Here is a 10,151-nt window from a genome sequence, read left to right as displayed (position 1 = left end):
TTGGACTAGTGGCCTGGTACACAGATTCATACACATTGAAAGGAAATTAATTAGAAGAAAGGTTCCTGCAGTAATTATGTTACTGCAAAAAATTACATGTCAAAATAGTATATATAATATAGTATTATAAAATTGAAACATGTGAGCGATTGGTGCCAGCGAGAGCTTTAATGTATTGTGCATGTGGGAGTCAACATTTATTTTTAAATTGCCAGTGCGTGTCATGTGTACCTGCTGGTCAGTTGGTAGGACGGTCGGATGGACAGATGGTTGGTCACTTAGCCTTTTATATAGAGAGATATTTGGATATTTACTTGGAATAATACTTATCTGAAAGTATTTGGGGTTAAAGGTAGCATCATTTTTGCAATTTATTCTCAAACAGTTCAGGAAAAGATTATATACATAAAGAGTGAGATCAAGTGTGATCAAATGTCAATATTTGAGGATCTTGGTGTGGAACTGTATGGAAATTCTTTGCACTATTCTTCCCTGTAAGTCTAAAATTATGTTAAGTAAAATTTAAATAATAAAAGATAGCTTTTAAATCTTAAAAAATGTTTGACCTGGTCTTACCAACATTATGCAAATATTTCGAGGCACCACCATAAATACTTAGAATAGTTCAATTACTGATCATATGCATTTTTTTTTCATGGCATACACTAAAATTGTAATGGCAAAACACAATTTTACATTCATAATAAGGAATGATCTAACTGATCTTACTATATGAATATCCCAGGAGCAGCAAATCCCATCCTCATCCACCAAAAGAATTGTCCTCACAGAGGACTGAGTCACACAGCAGGGCCCCAAATGGGGGACAAAGCCACAGAACACAGGTGTGAGTGATCTAAAGGAATAGCATGCCTTTACCACTGTATATTTGAATACCACTTTTTCTTTCCTAAGTATTTTTGCCTGTTATCTCATTTTATACCTTGCATTCAAGTACTACATTGAACTTGCTTTATTTTCGAGCAAACATTTTCACAGCTAGATGGGATTGTTTAAAAATATATATTTGAAGCTGATTAAAAACAACTACAGTCTGAGAAGGATTCATTGACTGAATCAGAGCTAGAAAGGGGAGAGGAAGGAGGATTGTGTGGTTCCCAAAGCACCTTTCACAATCCTGAAACCTAACCCCGTCTTGGGCAATCTGTCTATAATAAACGAAACTATTCTTTAGTCATGACAAGAACAATGATATTAACCCAAATGTAATCTTATTTTCATGAGTATAAATTTGCCCTAATCTATTACAGTAAAGCTAACTAGAACTTTGTATTATCAGCTTGATGGGGTGGAAGGAGGGAAGGCGGGGGGAGGGGGGATAATGATTTTTAACTTCTAGCGTTTTGAAGGGGAGGTAGGTTCAATTGTAAGGATTTCTAAGAGACAGTTTGTCAATTATTCACATGTTTAATTATCTAACTGGACTTCATCTACAAAAACATGTGGAAAGTAAACACAGTAATTTTTAACAATGGATACAATCCAGGCTCCTATGTCAGTCCTCTGCCTAACTCTCCCCTTACTTGAAGCTCATTTCCTCCACCCCCTGCAACAGCCAAAAAGCACCTTCAGAGGCTTTTGTGTTGGCAATTTCCTTTTCCGCACAGATATTCACTCACAGCTTGCCATCTGTCTGTCCCTTGTATCTTGCTTCTCTAACTTTTGCCTTGAGCCTTCCATGGTCAATTATCCAAAACTGCAAATTATACCCACCCCTAATTCCTGTACTTCCTATCTATACCCCGTCGCTGTTTTATTTTTATTACTATTTTGCTTAGCATTTACAGTTTACTTGTTGATCTTGTATATGGTCAGTTTTCTTTCCTGGAATGTAAGTTTCATGAGGCAGTTGTGTTCTGTGCTCTATCACCAGTTCCTAATACTTGCCTGGCATGTCACTTATTTTTTGAGTAAATGAATGAGTAAACACTAAAGACCTAATAAAGTCTCATAGCAATTGAAAGATGAGACAGAGGGCCGGAAACCAGGCCTACAGGCTTTATTAGAGGAGAAGGACCCTGCCTGGCTGCCTTGCAAAAGAAGAGAGCACACGTGCAGGAGTGAAGACGCCTTTTGAGGAGAGGAATGGGAAGGGATGGGGCTTAGGGTACTCAGCATGTGCTGATTGGTGGTTTCATAGAAGGCACATGATTAGGCACTTAGGTACTTAGGAATCAAGGGCTTAGGGTATTAGGCAGGTACTGATTGGTGGTTCAATGTATAGTCCATATAAGGTGCCTGGTTAGGTGCTCAGGAATGTCCAGGCCACAGGTGCAGTTTACGTCATACTCTGTCCATCAGTTGGGGGAAGGGAGGATCTATCAGCAATGAGAAATAATATTAATAGTAATGGCAACTTTATGAACTGTGCACTGCCAAAGCAATTACTTGTATTTTGTTTTCTGGTTTGTTTATCTTTATTTTTTTACTTCTTTCCGTATGGACAAATAAAAGATTTTACTTTTTTACTTCTTTCAGTATGTTCAAATTTCACAATAGTGAATGCCACTATGGAAAACAGTATGGAAATTTCTCAAAAAATTAAAAATAGAACTACCTTATGATCCAGCTATTCCACTTTTGGGTATTTATCTTTCAAGACTATCAAAATACTAATTTAAAAAGATATTGCACCCTATGTTTATTGATGAATTAATTACAATAGCCAAGATATGGAAACAATCTAGGTGTCCATTGATGGATGAATGGATATAGAAGACATGGTGTGTGTGTGTGTGTGTGTGTGTGTGTGTGTGTGTGTGTGTATAATGAAATATTACTCAGCCATATAAAAGAATAAAAACCTGCCATTTGTGATAATATGGATGGATCTTGAGGATATAATGCTAAGTGAAATAAGTCTGAAGGATAAAGACAATACTATCTGGTTTTGCTTATATGTGAAATCTAAACAAAAAGAAAGAGAAAAAAATTCACAATACTAATGAATCCCAAAGCAGACCTTCACCTGAGTCAACACTTGCATATCCAGTAAGTGTATGTCAGAGGAGTAGCATGTGCTGCAAAGAGTTTGATTTGGGCTAATAAATTACTATGGTGCTCAGGGAAAATATGAACTGAGCTTCATTTAATGAGTTATTAATAGTTCCTTCCCCAGGTCAACAATAATAAATACATATTTGAACTTATCCATTATATAGAAAATATATTAAATGTGAAATGTAAGTTAGAGTATACGAAACTGCTGCCTTCCAGAATACTGTGGACTGAATTGTGTCCCCCCAAATTCATATGTGATGGTATTTGGAGGTGGGACCTTTGGAGGTAATTAGGTTTAGATGAGGTCATGAGGGTAGGGCCCTCATGATGGAATGAGTATCCTTGTAGAAGAGATACCAGAGAGCTTGCTTCTTCTCTCTCTCTCTTACCATGTGAGGACACAGGGAGAAGGTGGCCATCTGCAAGCCAGGAAGAGAGACCTCATCAGAAACTGACCATACTGACACCTTGCTCTTGGGCTTGCTGGCCGCCAGAGCTGTGAGAGAACGAATTTCTGTCATTTAAACCCAGTCTATGGTTATTTTGTTAGCTTGAGCAGGCTAAGACATAGAGTAAAATTAAAAGCCAGATATTCCAAAATGAGAAATAAGTAAATATTCCTTGTAGGGTAGACAGATGAACTTCTCACCTTTCTCCAGAATTACTTCTTGTAATTATTATTGTCCCCATACTGGCCTGGGGTTTGGGGTGGGGTAGGGCTATTTACTTTATTATTATTATTTTTTAATCTTTATTGTTCAGATTATTGCAGTTGTTCCTCTTCTTTTCCCCCCATAGCTCCCCTCCACCTGGTTCCCACCCCACCCATGCCTTTATCTCCCCCAATGTCCTCATCCATAGGTGTATGAATTTTGTCCAGTCTCTTCCCGCACCCCCCACACCCCTTTCCCCCGAGGATTGTCAGTCCACTCCCTTTCTATGCCCCGATTCTATTATATCCACCAGATTATTCTGTTCATCAGATTTTTTATTCACTTGATTTTTAGATTCACTTGTTGATAGATATGTATTTGTTGTTCATAATTTTTATCTTTACCTTTTTTTCTTCTTCCTCTTCTTAAAGGAAACCTTTCAGCATTTCATATAATATTGGTTTGGTGGTGATGAGCTCCTTTAGCTTTCTCTTATCTGTGAAGCTCTTTATCTGACCTTCAATTCTGAATGATAGCTTTGCTGGGTAGAGTAATCTTGGTTGTAGGTACTTGCTATTCATCAATTTGAATATTTCTTGCCACTCCCATCTGGCCTGCATAGTTTCTGTTGAGAAATCAGCTGACAGTCGTATGGGTACTCCCTTGTAGGTAACTAACTGTTTTTCTCTTGCTGCTTTTAATATTCTCTCTTTGTCTTTTGCCCTTGGCATTTTAATTATGATGTGTCTTGGTGTGGTCCTCTTTGGATTCCTTTTGTTTGAGGTTCTCTGTGCTTCCTGGACTTGTAAGTCTATTTCTTTCACCAGGTGGGGGAATTTTTCTGTCATTATTTCTTCAAATAGGTTTTCAGTATCTTGCTCTCTCTCTTCTTCTGGCACCCCCATAATTCTGATGTTGGTACACTTGAAGTTGTCCCAGAGGCTCCTTACACTATCTTCATATTTTTGGATTCTTTTTTCTTTTTGCTTTTCTGGTTGGGTGTTTTTTGCTTCTTTGTATTTCAAATCTTTGACTTGATTCTTGCGATCCTCTAGTCTGCTGTTGGATCTCTGTATATTATTTCTTATTTCAGTCAGTGTATGCTTAATTTTTAGTTGGTCCTTTTTCATATCCTTGAGGGTCTCACTAAATTTATCGGCCTTTTCTAGAAAATTCTTGAAAATCCTTATAATCATAGTTTTGAACGCTATATCCAGTCATTTGCTTTCTTCCATTTCTTTCATTTGTGACCTGTTTCTTTGTCTCCACATTTTGGCTGCTTCCCTGTGTTGATAGAGTGGCTTTGTGTACTAGGTGTCCTATAGGACCCAGTGGCTCAGCCTCCCCAATTACCTGAGGTGGACACTCTTGGTGCACCCCTTTGTGGGCTGTGTGCACAGTCTTGTTGTAGTTAAGCCTTGATGGTTGTTGCTATCACTGGGCGGAATTGACCTCCAGGCCAATTGGCTGTGAGGATCAGCTGTGTCTACGATGGGAGAACTTCTGTGCTGGAGACACCCTTATGAGGCAAGACTTGCTTCAGTGGGGCTTTGGTGATCACTCAGTCTGCCCCCTGAGTGTGTCCCTTATGGATCTGAAGAGTTGTAATGTGGATGGTCCTACTCTGACCTCTGGGTACACTGGCTCTTGGATCTTCAAGGAGGTGCTAATTTAGCCTCTGCCTGAGGCCACCCAGCAGGAGCTACAGAGAGATCTGCAGATTCCTCTTCTTTGTTTGGGTTTTGGAGGTGCACAGATGAGGCCCAGCTGTGAAGCAATGCAAGCTACTGTGGGGCCTTGGGCCTTCTTTTGGATGTTCTAGGTCTCTCTGACTCAGCTGCAGTTTGATAGGTAAGTTTAGATTTCAAAGGACCAGGCCATTCATATGCAAAAGCTTCTGCAAACATCTTGGATGGGGCAGAGTCTCAGGGTGGAACAAACAGCAATGGCTTCCCATTAGCCCTGCCCTAAGAGGCCCCTGGGTCTCAGTGTCCCTTGATAATCGCTGCAAGCACCTCTGAGAGAAAGCCGCCCTCGAGTTCTGCCCACTGCCAGGCAGTCCAGTTTCTCCCTGTATGAGTCTGGGTCCCCAGAGTCTCACCCGGAGCTGGAGTTCAGAGCAGTCGGGAGCTTGTGTCTCCCTCCCGCTTGAAAAAGCCAGCAGCATACTCAGTTGCCAGCCCTCTTCGCGTGTGCGCACCTCCGTACCTCTGCACTTTGCTTCCGCACATCCTCTGTGTCTCAATGTGCTTTTCTCTTCCCTCCTAGTTGTAGGATTTCCACTTAGCCAGCCTTCCTGTGGTTCTGGATGATGTCCGTTTTGTCTTTTAGTTGTAGTTTTGAAGTTGTTGTGTGAGGCGGCAAGTTCAGGTGTTTACCTATGCTGCCATCTTGGTTTCTCCCCGAGCTATTTACTTTAAAACTCAGACCCAAGTGAGGTCCTGAGGCCATTCCCACCAAACTCTGTAGGAAGCTAAGACAGGCCTGGGTAGTTTGGGCAAGTGTTTGCAAGTGATTAAGGAGTAACCCTGGGCAACTACACAAACACTAAGTATGTCAGTGTAAGACCTGATTTGCTCCCTGGCTTTCCAGTGCCCATGCGGGCCTAACTCTTGGCGGACACCAGATTCATACCAACTACTGAGGACCACATGCTCAGACTTCTTTTCTCCTAGAAGTCTGGGCCCAAAGAAGAGCAGGATCTCCTGCTTGTGTCCATCTGGGAAATGCCCACAACCCCCACTTAATCACTGCTGTCTTCCTGGACTCTGGGAGCTGAAATGTCTGGACATTTTGGACATGGACAGAAACATAGGGCGAGGGTCTCAGTCTAGACCCGTCAGGGCAAGTAGGGAGAGACAAGGCTGCCTCTCTCACACTGGGTGCAGATGGCTCCCTGATGAACCTTTTCCAGGAATTCTGAGCCAGGTGAGAGAAGAAGGAGGAGAGAGCAATTGACAGAGCACAGGGTACTTAGAGCCAGAGAGGTTGCCAGGAAGAAAGTCGACTTTCTGTCAAGTCATTTTCACAGAATCATAATCTCGGAGCACACAGCAAGGACAAAATATGGAATAACTGTAGGAGGAGTAAGATTTTCACATCAAGTGATACAAACGCTACAAATGTCAGCAACAATAAATGAGCCAGGCAGAAATTATGTAAGTCAAGTCTAGTGAGAAGTTACCTCGTTCCAAAACACTCATGGTTTTATCTTGTTCTATCTTGTTTATTTAAAGCTTGTGGTTTTCCCTACTTATGTAGCTGATTTCATGTCCTTTTGGTATTGCTACAGCCTTTCTAACAGTTGTTCAATTTCTCCCTGAAAAGTTGGTACTCCACTGATTTGAAAAATGTTCAAATCCCCCTCCATCACCAAGTTCTGTGTCACACACCCATCCTCACAATGTATCATGTTGGCCCCACCTTTCCTTACAGAAGGCATGCTCTGACACGGTGTGAGGGGCAGGGAGAGGTGTCACACAGATCAGCGGGTTAGGACACCTACCAGTTAGGACAGGTTTGTGAGTTTGAGCTTGGCAGATTGAGTCTATCTTCTATGCCATGGCTCCCGATTGCATCCCCAGCATCCACCCAACCTCATTCAAGATGAGAATGATAGCAAACCCTATTGTGGGTGGATCAGCACCTGCATATCACCAGACTTGAGAAGCAACTATAGCAACACAGGCCTAATTATTGATCATCTCTATAAGCAAAAGACAGGTATCAAAATGTTAAACAAAATTGTTTTGTTGTTAAACAAAATGTGCCAAGTTGGAAATGATTTCCCAGCTCTGAGCATCTCTCAACTAAGTAACATGTGCCAAAGAAGTAAGCATATCGCAAAATCTGACATTTCAAGGCATACAGGTAGTGAGAAGAAAAACAGAGGGAAGTGGTATTTCAGAATTAAAAAAAAAAAGACAGCTGAGAAACAGTACTAGTTGGATTTTTTTTTTGTGGTGATCATTCTTTCTGTTTATAATTTTCCTAGTATTCATAACACTTTTTCCTAGTATTCATAATACTCTTGCTGTCTTGATATGTCTCCAGAAGTTCATGTGCTGTATTTGTTTATATCACAATCAAAACTTAGAGCACTGCATGCAAAGTAAAAAAGTAAAATATCAATATGAACTAGAAATACCTGATGAAATTACAGGTACATTTTTCCCTTGTATTTTTCAGTCTTTTCCAAGTAGTCTGACATGAACTGTTCTCACAGATAGAAGAAAATCATTTAAACTGTCTGCTAATGAAGACAATGCTGTTTTGAATGTTCTGAAGTTTGCCTATTCTTTCTCCATCCCTTCTTTCACTCTTTTTCACTCTTCAAACAGCCAGTTTTGAAAATGAGACACTCTACTTTGATGGTAGGCCAGGGTCAAATGAAATTACTTCTGAATTTCACAAGTCCAGTATTAAAAATGAGAGATTTCAGCTCACTGGACGCATTCTAACACATTTGTGCAAAATGAAACATTGCTTATGCGAATAATTAGCTTGCATAGCGTGTGAAAGCAGACAGAGAGTTGTTCAGACAGTCATTAAGTGTTCTTCCCTCCATGCTCTTATAAATGAACACTGAGGGAAAGAGAAGGCCTTTCCTTGGACCCAGCACAGGGTTTCTGCAGTAGTGTGTGCCGTGTTGAGAGAGGAATGAGCAAGGGTAGGTATCCAGCCGGCCAGATCAGACCTAGGGCTCAAGCAGGAGAAAAAATTCTAAGCCAGACAATCATCGAATCACATTCTACAAATATCATCTAGTGCTCAGTCTTTAGCCCTAGCATTCGAGACGTAGAGAACAACTGTGGTGCTTGGGGGTGTTTGATCAGCCAGCACTGAACTGGCTCAGCCGACTCCACCACTTAGTTATGATTTCTGTTTTTAAAAATTTACCTTCATGAGCTGACCTTTGTACTTTGTTGGTTAATTGTAAAAATTCATCTTTATTGCTGAAAGTAATACAGAGGTACCCATTTTTTCCCATAGACCCCTTCTAGCCGGCTCCCTCCCCATGCCCCAGGCCTTCACCACACTGTTGTCTGTGTCCATGGGTTTTGTATACTAGTATATGCATACAAGTTCTCTGGTTAATCTCTTCCCACCTACCACCCACCCCCACCTTCCCTCTGAGATTCATCAGTCTGTTCCATGTTTCTGTCTCTGGATCTATTTTGCTCACCAGTTTATTTTGTTCTTTAGACCCCACATATGAGTGAGATCATGTGATACTTGTCTTTCTCTGACTGCTTTATTTCACTTAGCATAATGCCCTCCAGTTCTGGCTAATTCAGAACTGCCTCAGTCACTCTGGATGCAAAGCAGTTACCACCCCCCAGGCTGAGTTCAGAGTCTCTTATTTTGGAAGTTGGCCCAGCTGGGGCTTGAAACTGGCTCCAGACGTCTAGCAGCATTACCAGATGGTGGGATCCTCTAGGAAGTAATTCTACTGTGGCCTTTCTAGTTCCCAATCAAGTCTTGGAGCAGCACTCTGCTTTCCCACCCAGTCAGCAGCGAACTTAGCTTTTTCATTCCTTAACTAAGTAGGGCCCCTATTTCCCATATATGCTGGTAGAAGGAGTATTCTTTCCCCCTCTGTTATCAGGATTCCTCTCCCCTCCAAAAAGCCATTTTCCTTTTTCTTTTTTTAGTTTTGCTTTCTTTTGTTTTAAGAAATCCTTCTCCTCAGTCTTATCTGATAGTTCTTAATTTCAAAAAAACAACTAAAATCTGGACCAGCCATCCTATACCAGGAGCATAATCTGGGCTTGGATTTAAGACATGCCTGCCAAAACAAAAAATATAATTTATTTTTAAAGTAGTTTCTTCACAGAACAAGTGTTTGGCTTTGGTTTTTGATTGTTTTATTTTTATTTGTTTTTGTTCTTGGACGACCAATAAGTCTTCCTTCCTATTCATTTTCCTGTCTAATCCCCACTGATTCTGTGACCTCCCCAAATTTGTGCCCTAAATTCCTTTTTGCTTAAGTTAGCCAGCTTTTAATTAGCTGGCTTTGGTTTAGCCAGCTTAGTCTCTCAATAAACAAAAATATTAACCATTGCACCTTGCCTTACCTCTTCTCCCTGTTCTAAATTTTCTAGTGATTAAGCATACATTAGATAACAGTCATCCAAATATTATCTCCCAGATAAATTTCCCAGGTCAGTAAGCTGAAATTGAAGAAATGGGGAACAGCAGTTGATACAGAAGGGGCCACTCAGCAGCACAATATTGTGAGGTGTATCTATCAGACATAGAAAGGTGAGAGGGCACATGTCCATCTCCAGGACAGGATCCTCCCTACTTCAGAAATAAACGCAATGCTGGGGGCTGGGGGGGAAAGCAGAGCAGACATCATGGTCTCTATTTTACTGTTAAAGACACTGAGCTTCAGAGAGATGAATTAAGTTTTCAAAGGGTCCATCCACATCTGCTCTCCTTTCCTTTAAAGAAACCAACGAGCCAGGCTAAGCA

The sequence above is a fragment of the Eptesicus fuscus genome, chromosome 9 (genome assembly GCF_027574615.1).
Source record: "Eptesicus fuscus isolate TK198812 chromosome 9, DD_ASM_mEF_20220401, whole genome shotgun sequence".
In the NCBI taxonomy this organism is placed as follows: Eukaryota; Metazoa; Chordata; class Mammalia; order Chiroptera; family Vespertilionidae; genus Eptesicus; species Eptesicus fuscus.
The sequence above is the reverse complement of the archived record's forward strand: the minus strand, read 5'-3'. Positions refer to the sequence as shown.